This window comes from Leptidea sinapis, chromosome 18 (genome assembly GCF_905404315.1).
Source record: "Leptidea sinapis chromosome 18, ilLepSina1.1, whole genome shotgun sequence".
In the NCBI taxonomy this organism is placed as follows: Eukaryota; Metazoa; Arthropoda; class Insecta; order Lepidoptera; family Pieridae; genus Leptidea; species Leptidea sinapis.
Window position 1 is genome coordinate 13239473 of NC_066282.1, and position 14218 is coordinate 13253690.

The 14218-nt window shown below is 33.6% G+C and overlaps 1 protein-coding gene across 7 annotated transcripts in view; it reads right to left on the reverse strand.

Annotated features, from left to right (window-relative positions):
* The window catches only part of LOC126969534 (low-density lipoprotein receptor), a 352782-nt gene that overhangs the window by 66098 nt on the left and 272466 nt on the right, over positions 1 to 14218 (reverse strand). Inside the window, exon 1 of one of the 7 annotated variants that reach the window (XM_050815019.1) lies at positions 14121 to 14216. The exons of the other annotated variants lie outside the window; for them this stretch is intronic. The gene's annotated coding sequence lies outside the window, so the exon portion shown is untranslated. Of the gene's footprint in view, positions 1 to 14120; positions 14217 to 14218 lie in introns of those variants that run through there. 7 annotated transcript variants of the gene reach the window in all.

Below are 14218 nucleotides of genomic sequence, written 5' to 3' on the forward strand. Positions count from 1 at the left end.
ATTTGTAAAAAGATGAAGCTGTAAATGTTAATTTAAAAGAGCCGCAATGAGTTTCTTGCCACTCTTTCTCATTCGACTTCTCGCTCAACTCTTTCCAAAGTGGCGGAACATATAAAAAGAAAAGAAAACTTCTAACACTTATAAGTGTCATAACCTTGAGTCTTGACCTACATGAATAAAGTTATTTTGATTTGATATCTAAATACTAGGTCTAGAAATCTTGAGCAATTGTCAATTGCGCAATCATCGAAATCAAATAAGAAACTGATTTTGAAGAAATTTTGCTTCTAACCAGTCCTCATTTTAGTGCACTACATTACTACAAGAGAGAAGGTCCGGCCACATATGCAGTATTGCTATCATCTCTGGTATATTGCACTCCTTATATCAGCTTGCATATACATGCAACGCAAAGCTTCTCGATTGGCCAATACACTGTGAAGTGTGAACGCCTCGATCAGTTGGCTTTATGGGGAGTGTCCTAAAGAGCTGTTCGACCTGATTTCTGCAGCCGCATTCCACCTTTGCACGATACGCCACAAACTTAGATATCAACTTCATCATCTGGATTTGTGGCATTCCTCTACAGTGCGTTTTTCAATGAACTTTCTACTACGTACAGCTGCGGAATGGGATTTCTTGCACAGTGTTTTCAGAACGATACTCATAAGTATAGATCTTATACAGTTATAATCCCAGCGGATACTCCAAAGGCAGTGCAGCTTGCGCCTACTCCTCAAGAGTGGTCGTCTCCGATGAAGGCTAACAGGGCACTTCATCATCAGCCGGAAGACTTCTACTGCTGGACAACGGCCTCCCCCAAAGATTTAGTCCTGCGCTGCCCTCATCCAACGTATTCCGGCGATCTTGACCAGATCTTCGGTTCATCTTGTGAGGGGCCTACTAACACTGCGTCTTCCGGTACGTGGTCGCCATTCGAGGACTTTACTGCCCCAACGGCCATCTGTCCGTCGAACTATGTGCCCTGGCCACTGCCACTTCAGTTTTTCAATCATTTTGACTATATCGGTAACCACTTGCCCAAAGCCAACCTTGTGGTATTTAGTGGGAAGTAGTTTTCATGTGCGTCCCACATAACCAACGCTGCGTTGGTATGTATGAGCATTCACCACCTCCCTCCCATCGTTCCGTTTGTCTGTGCGCAAAAAAAAAGATACGAGATGGGTATTTTTAATAAATCTCATACATCTGCGTAATAATGACGGAATGGAATATATGAAATGAAATAAAAATATGGTAAAATGACCGAACAAAAGGATAAAAAGATTAGCTCGTGACAGAGATTGCTGGAAGCAGGTAAGGAAGGGTTATATCTCAGGAGAACCTTACGAACAATTTGGCTATGAAATAATGTGATTCACCAAATCAGATTGAGATTTTACCAAATCGAATCAAGTATTTTCTTATGTCAAACTAGATATTATTAAAATTTTTATTTATCTTTAATACTTTGACACGAGTTGCGAAAATTTGTGTAGCTTTACATGGATTTTGTATTTATTACATACTAGCGATACTATATTATAGTTTAACTTAAATAATAAAATAAAAAAACTAACGAAGTCATATAATTTATAGGTGCCTAACAGTTAGTCATGATAATAACCCAAGGAACAGAGATGAAATCTAGAGGGAACTAATAATAATAATATTATATTAATTATGAAAGTCTATGTATTAATACGTGAAGCCAAACTTAAAAACCATGAGGAGTGAGGAGAAGCTTAGCATACTGAAAATTCATATAAAAAAGAAGTATCTTTTTATTAAGTTAAATGAAATAATTCTATTAATGTTAAGGTTCTTTGAAACAATGTGAAAATGGCTAAATTTTTACTTATGACGAGTTTTAGTATTAATGGATTCAGAAGTAATTTTTCTCTGCTACTTAATGTATGATGAATAAAAACCTTATTAACAAAAAATTATGAGTTATGGCCGCATTACGTTCTAGTCGTGAACACTAGTATAATGAAAACAGTATTCTATTTGGTTAGATAGTAAAAGTTTTCATTATTATTATAACATTGTTTTATCTAAATGAAATGAATAACAATTCAAAACTCTGATAATTTCTTTAGAATGAAATTATATTAATAAGAAACGCTAAGCGTAAAAGAATAAAAATTACAACCTGAATAAATATTCTCAGAAAGCGGTATCATTGAAGTTTTCGCGTGAAAAACGTGATCTGTAAGGATATTTCGGTGGGCCTCAAATAAAGGAAGTTTTCCATACAGGCAGACGCTGATATCGAACCAATTGCTGATAGAAAATGGATTCAAGGGCGCTAGACGGGAACGGCTACCATTCATTGGTTCCAATTCTTCAAGCTATATTGCTTGATATAAATAATTTCTATGAGTTTTACAAATAAATCAAGTTTTAGAACGTTTTTTGGAACAAGGATTAAGATACTTAGAAGCAGTAATGTATAATCATTACTGTGTTTCGGTCTGAACATCGTATGTCTCAAGGTGACGAGCTCAATTGTAGTGCCACTCAGATTTATTGGATTTTTCAAGAATCCCGGCACAAAGAATCAATCGCGAAAGCGGCCCTTCATTGCAATGGATAGGGCGTATCAATTACCATCAGCTGAACGTCCTGCTCGTCTCGTGCCTTGCTGTCATAAAAAAAATAATATGCATAAAAAAGGTAAACTTGGGCGTATTATATCTCAAATGATTGATGTGCTCAAGAAAAACTTCAGAAGCAGATATGAGCCTACAAAATATTAGCAAATCAAAACCGCTTCTTTTTGACTCACCTACTAATGTTCTCGTTGTTCAAATGTTTTAATCTTTGTTGGCTCGGCTTTGCTCTTTATATTTACATTACGTTTATTTATAGGATATTTAAGAAACCTCTATTTGTCCAACCATTCTCTTGGAAGAAAGAAAGCACTTAGTCGCTTCCTTTCAGTATTTGTTAGAGACGCGACGCCCACCGCAACATTAATGAGTTTCTTATGTATATAAATGCAAAAGCTCCCTTAGTTTTTTTATAAATTTTTATGTGTATTCAATATGCAGCGTTTTGTTACAGGATAGATACAGTGAGAAGATGAAAAATTTATTACAAATGTTTTGCATTTAGCTATATTGCAATTACAGAACGTTAAGAGTCAGACAAAATTCAAAATTGCACACAAGATGTGTCAAGAACTGGAAATGGACTGGACACATCGTGAGGGAAAAGAAAGAGAAATTGACAAAAACCGTTACAGAATGGTATCCAAGAGACGGAAAACGAAGAAAAGGTAGACAGATTAGAAGGTGGGAGAACGATTTTAAAAGGATAGGAGGACCAGACTGGATGAGAGAAGTTAGAGACCGAATAAAGTGGAAGTCCTTAGAGGAGGCCTTTGTCGAGAGACAAATTACTAGTTAAGTTAATTTAAGTTTTATTAATAAGAAAAATAAGTTAGTAGTAATAATAAAGGCTATTTTGTTTTTATTTTATTTATTTATATTGCAATGTGACCATAATTAATAAAATGTTTAAGATTAAAAGGTTTTAGGAAGTTGCATTATAGTTATAACCATTGCCCTACAATATAGAAAGATAAGAACATCTAATGATAATTAATACGGAGATACAGCAAGATATAAATTATTTATTTTTCATTTTTTAGTCAAATTAGTGTAATGTCATCGGTTTTCTATAAATCTACAACGTTTGAACGAAATCTAGCCGTTTAAAGTGGGTCAAAATCGTGCCCAAAGAAGTCGGTTACAAACATACAAACATACAGGTGAAGCTAATAAAAAGCGTATAATAAAAGGAAAGCGAATCTATTGATGCTGTAACCGATGTTAATTGACAAGTACAATATAGGTATAATAAATAATACAAGATAGGTGTAAGTGACATCTCTGTTCTGACAAGTATAATGCTCAGTGATAAACTGACTTTTATACCGCCAAAATCATCCGTGTAAATATTTACTCGCGTATAGTATATTATTGTTAGGTTAGTGCTAAGTAAAATTCAAAATTTGCTTTAATCTTAGAATAACAATAGTTACTCGCGAGTAAAAATTACTCCAGTTTGGTCGAATCCGCCCTAAGTCGAGTTACACTAAATCTTTCGAATCGTCCGAATCATTAAGCCGCAACGGTCAATCCTAACTCAATTTGAAAAGATGACAACCAGAATTCGGTTCGGCAACCATTACACCGGGGGCATATAATTAACAGCCTCTGTCAAGCTCACAGCATCTCTCCCAAACACGCGCGATCTATAAATTTCCCTCAGTAAGGATCGTAATAAAACGCCGACGTTACCCTCGAACGTGAAACTTTGGATGTTACATTTTCGGAATTTGTCCGAATGAAAATAAAGGATCCAATATTATATTTGTGAATATTTTTTATCTTTATTCAAATTCGTTACGGCTTAGTTATTTTATTTATCTGAACCGTTACCAAAAACTAGCTTTTGAGAATGATTTACAAGGCTTTATCACTTTTAAGTATACAAGTATTTGTAAATTCTCCAAAACTTTTGAAGTAAAAATTTTCTACACGCGCTTGGGGAACTGGGATCGTTACGACCGAACACTAGCGTTAAGCAAATAGTGTTCTGGATTTTATTTCGTAATTTCATTTCGTTATTCAACAATTTATGAATTGATTTTTTTTTACTTTAGTCGTGTGGTATAAATATAAAGCGCACAGTTTTTTTAGTGGCCTTTCTTAGTTTTATTTCATACATGTTTCATGGGCGTTCATTGTCAATATAGCGCATTTAGAGGAGCTGCCTCTGCAGAGTTGTTTTATTTTAAAAGTCATCATTATCATCATATAAGCCGGAAGACGTCCACTGCCGGACAAAGGCCTCCTCCAAAGATCGCCATGACGATCGATCCTGCGCGGCCCTCATCCAACCTATTCCGGCGATCTTGACCAGATCATCGGTCCATCTTGTGCCCTTGATGCATACACCCCAGAAAAAAAGTGCTACATCTCAAATATACCAGTGGGAGGCTCTTTTGCACAGGATGCCGGCTAGATTATGGGTACCATAACGGTGCCTATTTCTGCCGTGAAGCAGTAATGTGTAAACATTATTGTGTTTCGGTCTGAAGGGCGCCGCAGCTAGTGAAATTACTGGGCAAATGAGACTTAACATCTTATGTTTCAAGGTGACGAGCGCAATTGTAGTGCCGCCCAGAATATTTGGGTTTTTCAAGAATCCTGAGTGGCACTGTATTATAATGGGCAAGGCGTATCAGTTACCATCAACTGAACGTCCTGCTCATCTCGTCCCTCATTTTCATAAAAAATATTGTAATCTTTGTAGTCTTTAGTAAGTTCTAAATCAACTAATTGCTTCAAAGAACAAAATATTAGCTTAAAATATTTATCGCTTACTGCCAGTATTAATGATTGTATCGACTACGACGAGATATAAGCCGTGCAATAATAAACTGTTTAATAATATAAATGTTTATAATTATCAGCGTCGAAACGTATATAGGGCAAAGTTCATTGTGTCGGTCGGTCAGTTCCTCCCAGTAGTTGTACGCGTCGCAATTTGCATAGAAAAACGTAACTTGTACGTCATTACTGCTATTGTTCATGTGATAATGTTTTGTGTCTTTGACACTATAATGAACTGAAATAAAGTGTGATATTTAAAAAAAAGATGTGACTTACTAATTTAGTTAGTCGTTTTTTCTTCTTTTGTTTTTATGTCTAGCAATATGAAGTTATAGAACACGTAGTGACGTCGGGTAATTTTGGGATGGGGAAAATCGAAGAAATAACGGGACCGTAACGCATTCGGCAGGAATTTAAAAAGTGAATAAAACTTGGTCGTTTTTTTATTTTAGATATCATAAGCCTGAAGAATAGTTGAGATAATGTATAAAAAAGTATGAAAGCAATGTTGAAAATAACATAAAAAAAAATTAACAAAAAAAACAACCGACTCCAAGTACGCTATTCCAAAATAATAGATATAATATGCACTAAAAAGTATAAAAATAATTGCGTATTTTTAGACAATCTAAATCTAGTTACGTTACATAAAAAACCGACGAATTGAGAACCTCCTCCTTTTTGAAGTCGTTTACAAAATGGATAAAATTTTACAACTGCTAGTAGTTGATTTGATTTGATTAATATTAAGTAAGTATTACTTTAATAATATATTTTTATCAATTTGTTTGTATAAAAATCATAATCATTCTTTACAGGTGAGTGGAATATGCAACGCATTAAAAAAACGATAAGAAAACGTTGAGAAAAAATAATTCTTAACATTCCAGTGTGCACTTACAAGACGTGTATGAAGTTAAGAAATTTTGACTTCTTACGTGACTGATAGCTTATTTATTACGTCGTAGCTCAAATTCAATTATTTTTATTCAAAATAGGATATAAAATCACTTATTCAAACACAAATCTACCTCCCATATCAAAAGAATGCCTCAGACCTGAGAAGAACAGGCGCAACAAACTCAGTAACAAACTCAGTGGGCCTTTTTTTATAATAATGGTTACATGGTTGCAAAGTAATATCGTACAATGGGAGATCCGGACACATGCCTTTGAATAAGTTTAAATTTTTGATGAAAATTGCGGAGTCACGTCTATGTGAGTCATGTGGAACAATTGAGGATGTTGAGCACTTGTTAAAGGAATGTGTCCGATTTCAGTCTAGTTGAGACAAAGTTGTAAGACTTATGAGTTTGAACAGATTTGATACGGGCATCTTTGTAAATATACTTGCCCGCCCTGCATCTAAGGATGCCATAAGTCTGTTTGAATCCATAAGTCTTATTTGTTGAACACTATAGATATAACTTGCTTTTCCTTTTATTAACTTTTTTTTTAGTTTGTTAAGTTAAGAATCTTGCTTTTCTTTTGTCTTTTTAATGTACTATTAAAGAAAAAAAAATCGTACAATTAAAGAAAATTTATTTAAGTAGGCGTAACTTTGCGGAAATCCATAATTATATCCATATTCTGGCACGAGACTGCCAGATTTTGGCGAGACAACACGTCCTGAGAATGTAGAGACGAAACACGTGTCGAATTGTTTTTTAAAAACAAATATTGGCTGAATTAACACTAAAGAAAACTTAAATCATTTGTATACGTACAATTTAACTTATTATTTAATAGCCCGAGGGCGGTCGCTCCATTCCCAATCTGTAGTCATTAAGAAAGTCATTTATGTTAGAGTAACCTTTACCACACAAGTAATGCTACACTTTACTAGTCACGGATAAACAATGGAAAAATGTTTATTTCCATATTTCAGTAATTTCACAATAATTTAACGTCTTTCAGACGGGACTAAACTAATAAGAATTTCCAGAGAGTTTTCTTATCTCTCGACGTTTCAACTTGGCACAGCTTGTTACTTCTAATGATAATATTATCGTTAAGCAGAAATAAACGAGGTTCTTGAGGTAATCCTCCAACTCAGATAATGATCTCGACTCCAGCAGCCCACCCGTTCTAATGTAATGTAAAATCTTGCCGCATCATGTATTAATATTTAATCTTCAGTAACTTATCTTATCCTCTGGCGTTGCCTAGAAACTTCATTGTGTGGCATTTATCAGGGGGAGTGTTCCGAAAAGCTATTCCACTTAATTCCTGCCGCCGACTTCGAACTTCTCACGACACGCCACAAATTAGGATATTCGAATTCAAATTCAAATATTTCTATTCAAAATAGGATGTGACATTACTTATTGAAAGTCAAAAACGTCCACCCATTCCACAAAGTAATCAAAGTAAAATGCATCAGACCTGAGAAGAATGGGCGCAACAACCTCAGTGGGCTTTTATTTTTCATCAAAAAATATGTTTACAAAGTAATATTGTACAATTAAACTTATTATTTAAAATTTAAAATTAAAATCATTAAGAAATTAATTTATGTTATAGTTGCCTTTACCACACAAACGTTTTTAATAATTCTTTTGAATATCGTAATACTTTTGTTTTGAACATTTTCTGGGATCTTGTTGTAAAAGCATATACATCGCCCCACAAAAGACATACTAACTCGACTTAGCCGAGTAGTAGGCATAAAGTTTATGTTTGTTGCATATCATCCCCACCATCTGGATGAGTTCCGTTCCTCCACAGTGCGGTTATCAAGGGACTTTTATCCACATTCTACAAAGCTATGGAATGAGGTTCCTTGTGGAAGGATAAGACATGGGTACCTTCAAAAAAAACGCATACACTTTCATTAAAGGCCACAACGCTCCTGTGATTCCTCTGGTGTTGCAAGAGAATGTGGGCGGCGGTAACCACTTAACACCAGGTGACCCGTACGTTCGTTTGTCCTTCTTTTCCATAAAAAAAGGTTATTTAAGTAAACCAGACGGCCTTTTGCCACGTGACACAGTTTCTTTATAAAGATGTAAACCTAGGCTCAATCAAGTCTTAACAAAAACGACCAGCGCGTAGATCTATTAAGAAAGTTGTAAGTCTTGGTATGGCTTGCGATCGAATATTTCATCGAAGTACTTCCCTCGTGCACATACCCGCATACCTACTATGTGATGGATTGGTACAGACGAGCGAGAAAACCAATTTACCTGCTCAATTTAATACTGCCGCCGCGAAAGACTTAATGAGGTCGAAAACAAGATTTTATTATATACAATTTTTTAGGTAAGTAGCCGTAAAAGGTTATGATCTTAATGGTGAACTTTTTACCTCGAGCATAAGACGAAACAAATTACTTTTTGAACTTATTACTATTTTTGGTAATGAGATTTTTATATAAACTTACTTGAAGGTTGTACGAGGTTATTTTATATCAATTTATAATGCGCGTACTTTGTTATCGTTTTGTTATGTATTAAATATAAAATCTAAATATATAAAAATTTATTGCTGTTAGTTAGTCTAGCTAAAATTCGAGAACGGCTGGACCGATTTGGCAAATTTAGGTCTTGAATTATTTGTGGAAGTCCAGAGATGGTTTAAAAGGTGAATAAATAGGAAAAAGCTGCTTAATTAAATAAAAACAACAAATTTGTTTTTCCTTTGATGTGTCCATACATAATTTCTTTGAGAGAATTTATTGATTATGTGTAATGATATATTATTGACAAATTCATATAAAAACATTATTTTATTTATTATATACAGAATAACGTCTGTCGGGTCAGCTAGTAAATAAATAAAGTGACATTTAGTTTAGTCATTATTAGTAAAGTCGTATCTAGTCTTCAATAAATACCATATTATTCATCTTACTCTCTCAAATCGTAATATTTTAAAGCATCAAGAGTTAAACTGGTCAGATAAGTTTTTAGAATAGGTACCTTCAATTTATATTTATGATATCTCAAATACAGAAAATAATATGTACTGTACCTACGATACTAAGATGATTAATGTTTAATTAAACTCGTAATTAAAAGGCATAAAAGGCATTTATTTTCTCGAAATTGATTCCTTTAGAATTCTTTTTGATGTCATTTCTAATATACTAGATACTACTACCGCTTCGGAAACAAATGGCGCTCTGAGAGAGAAGAAGCGGCGCAAGAAACAAAATTTAAAATATAAAGATTATTTTTGGCCCTATAATTATTATTCATAGTATATACAAGATTGCAAATGTCTCTACAAGTAACTAGAGTATAAAGCATAGGCCCACCATAGTTTAAAATGTTTATGATATAAAAAGTATAATTATTTAAATATTTGAGAGCATTATTTTTTACGAATAAATAAATATCTAGTAAAATGGGGCTAAAACGTGCAGCAACATTCAAATTTAGGTTTTTATTAGATTAACGCAATTACCCCAAAGTATAATAAAATAATTTTCTAAAATTTTTGCACCGAAGTCGACACTCAAGTATGATAGTTGACATATATTTATGAAGCAATTAGACTTACTTTTTTAATATTTCTGACCTTTCCCTCCTCGAAAAGCATAACAAATACCCAAAGTGAACCGGTCTTATCGAAGGAAACTGCTCGACAAACAAACTCATCAATTGTCAAAACATGAACTTTTTTTATAATGAAAATAAGGGACGAGACGAGCAGGACGTTCAGCTGATGGTAATTGATACGCCCTACCCACTACAATGCAGTGCCACTCAGGATTCCTAAAAAAACCCAAAGTTTCTGAGCGGCACTACACTTGCGCTCGTCACCTTCAGACATAAGATGTCATGTCTCATTTGCCCAGTAATTTCACTAACTACGGCGCCCTTCAGACCGAAACACAGTAATGTTTACACATTACTGCTTCAGGGCAGAAATAGGCACCGTTGTGGTGCCCATAATCTAGCAGGCTTCCAGTGCAAAGGAGCCTGGTTAGAAACTTAACTCAGAACTGGATTAAAATTTCAAAGGTTAGATCAAGCAATGAAAGTTTCATAAAACTTAATTCCACATAATAGTAATAGTTATAAACCTATTAACTTTTCCTAGTACATGTATATAGCAAATACGCGAGAAACCGGCTCCAGTCCGGATTGAAAGTGCGTATTAGTTTTTAGATCACGTGCAAAATGAGTGAGTTTTGCGTTCAAGCAAAGAACGTACTTGAGCTAAGATAAATAATGGATTCTAAGACATATAATTATAGCATTTTGAACCATATATTATGTTTTGACATAGTATACATATGTAAACTGTGGTAAAACCTACTAATTGATATTATTGTAAATAATGATTTAGAAATGTGTTTTGTAAAATTTGCACGTCATAAAATATGTGGTAGACATGTTCTTTAAAATATTTATGTAACATCAATCTAACATGTTCATGCAAGTATATATAATATATTATATATGCTTTGTTTATATTTTTTAAGTGTCTTTGATCATCATATTCAAATTCAAATATTTTTATTCAAAATAGGATTTCAAAATCACTTATTGAACGTCAAAAACTACCACCCATTCAAAAGAGACTGCCTCAGACTTGAGAAGAATGGGCGCAAGAAACTCAGCGGGCTTTTGTTTAAATATAAAAATATGGATTACAATGTGATATCGCTTTATTCCCAGTCCCTGTTAAATGCAATAATATTTTTTATGACAATAAGGGATGAGATGAGCAGTACGTTCAGGTGATGGTAATTAATACGCCCTATCCATTACAATGCAGTGCCGCTCAGGATTCTTGAAAAACCCAAAAATTTATACACTGACAGTCCACCAATTGTTAACAATCTTTTTCATGCAAACATAAAACTGTTATTATGATTTAAAAAAAATATCTGAATGGTGCCGTAATTAGCGACATTACTGGGCAAATGAGACTTAACATTTTATGTCTCAAGGTGACGAGCGCAGTTGTAGTGCCTCTCAAAACTTTTGGGTGCTGAACGTCCTGTTCGTCTCGGCCCTGATTTTCATAAAAAAAAATTATCAGCAATTTAGGTCATGAATCAATTTTTTCGGTATTGTCTGTCATTCAGTGCAAAACGCCTCTCTTACATATACTATGATGAATATAAATAATTGATTGATGAATGTTTCAGTATTATATTGTAATACTAGCTGACCCAGCAAACGTTGTATTGCCGATATCAAAATCGCGATACAAAAGTAACTGTTGATCGTAGATGGGTGAAACTTTGAAGTTGTATGTATTTTTTAATGCTGACTCATAATCAAACAAATTAAAAAAAAAGTTCATGTGGACCACCCTTAACATTTAGGGGGATGAAAAATAGATGTTGTCCGATTCTCAGACCTACCCAATATGCATTCAAAATTTCATGAGAATCGGTCAAGCCGTTTCGGAGGAGTTTAACACCGTGACATGAAAATTTTATATATTAAGATTTACATCGTTTTCTAGCGTCAGTCGTAGAGACCTAGTCTTAGAATATACTAACGTAGACGCGACTTAACAGCCAATGCGTGATCAACTTTGATTAATCAATGGATGCGTTAGCTAGGAGTTTAATATTCAAAAAAATAAGGAAATAATGCCAAGCGTGGCTGACTGTTTTCGACTTGCCATTTAAAATCGGTTACAATAACAATAGATTCACTTACCTTTTCTATCTTGCTCTATCTCCGTTAGAGATGTTCTCTTTCGCACGTCTTGTTTTTCTATACGCAAGTAATATATGCCTAATTTGGGGTTAGATGATTTGTGTCAAAATGATAATAAGTTTAAAACAACATAAATAAAATATCTGTAGCTACTGGTAATCGAACCTAGGACTCGAACTTTAGTCTCTACTCAGGGTCATTAACCATTGTGATAAGAGTGCAGTGAGTTTTAATTTGTAACTAAGCTATACGGGTATTATAAAAAGTAGCACATAAACCGGGTAAGTGATTCCTGGAACGGATACTAGCAAACAGGACGTCAGAGATATGTTGGGTATGTTTTAATTTGCAGCTTTTCTTATAGGAACAAGTATACAGAAAAATCGCCATTACGAGTATTTTTGAGGATTACTGTTGAAATAATTATTTTTTATGGAAAAGGAGAACAAACGAGCTTACTTTAGGAGAGGAATTACAGGAGCGTTGCCGACCTTTAAGGAAGGTCTACGCGCTTTTTTAAATACCCATGTCGTATCGTCCCGGAAACACCGCACAAGGAAGCTAATTCTACAGTTTGTAGTACGTGGAAGAAAGTTCCTTCCAGACATCCAGATGGACGATATCCTATTTTATGGCGTGTCGTGCGAAGGTGGATAGCACTTCAAAAGACATAAAGAAAATCTACTTTGTGAACACGAAATAAAAACAAAACAAACACGATATAATAAAATACCTGAGTAACTTTAGTCAAATGATCAATACTTGGGAGTGACTACGAAATTTTTCCCGATTCCCGTTTGCACAGGCTTATGGGAGTTTATGAGGTTCTATAAAATGAAAACGCTCCCGTATATCTCTTATCCGACAGACGTCAACGTAAAAGTCGTAAATTCTACAATTTAAAAGTTAATACCAAAATGTATATATATATAAAAATTCAATCTTCTTTTGTAAGCGATTATTTGGTTACTACATTTTAATAGTAAAATTTCTACTAATTATTGTAACGTTGTATGTCCTTGTTTTGTGTATACAGAAAAAAATATTAAATAAATAAAACCATATTTAATTATTAAAACTAGCATTCTTTCAAATTAGAATTGTTAATAACGTACACTCTAAAAAGATCACAAAACGTCGGGTTAACTAAAATAATAATGAAAATTTATCTTTTCCGCAAAAACTAATGTAAAAACATAGTTACAATTACACCCGTATTAATCCTTTTAAAAGTGTTTTATTTAAAAGTGTAACACTCGCGTTAATCAAACGAAAATACTACAATTAATATTGTGTTATTCAAAGTGAAAAAGTACATTAATCATATTACTTATTCTTTCATTTTGTACAATTCGGCCAGCCCAGCATTTATTTTATTTATAACAGCTGACGTGTGGGTTGCATTTTTAATCTTTCAGGCTAAAAATAAAATAAAAAAGAAAAGCAAGAGAAATGTGGACGAAACCTAAAACGTTATTATCGCATTTTCTATTGAGAAAAGTATCTGTTAACAAAGGAAAACGAGACAGTTGGTCAAAGCAAAATATATATTATATATGTGTCGTTGTTGGACCGTTTATATATATATATATATATTATTTATTGTACATCTATGTATAGCTTAAGTTATTTATATAAATAAAATGTTGTCGAAAGATACGTTCATAATTTTGTGTAAAAAACCTATATAATGTATAAACAATTATAATTAAACAAATATTTATACCTTCGTGCTTCAACTAAATAAAATATGTTTTATAATAAAATTTTCTTGAATGCCACTGAGTTATTAAATAGTTAATTATTATTCTTCAAATTTAATATATTTTATTGAGCTTCTTAAATTAAAACAAATGTAAGATATGAAATCTTTTAATTCATTCGTTATCAACAGTTATAATTATTGTTGTCTCCAAAGAAAATATTACATACTTTTAGATGTAAGTGTGATTTATACGCTAAATTTTTAATTTTTATATCAAATCGAATATAAAATATATTCGGATATAATATTCTAACACAAAGGCTTACATATAAAATTTGCAATAGAACCACAAAAGCACTTCTCGAAGCCACAATAACAAACCTTAGATCCGTATAGAGTAACACTGTGAGTAAATATTCGCGTAAATAGCGAGGAACGCGTACTAGTAGCGCGGTCGAACGCGCCAAGCGACAGGGCGC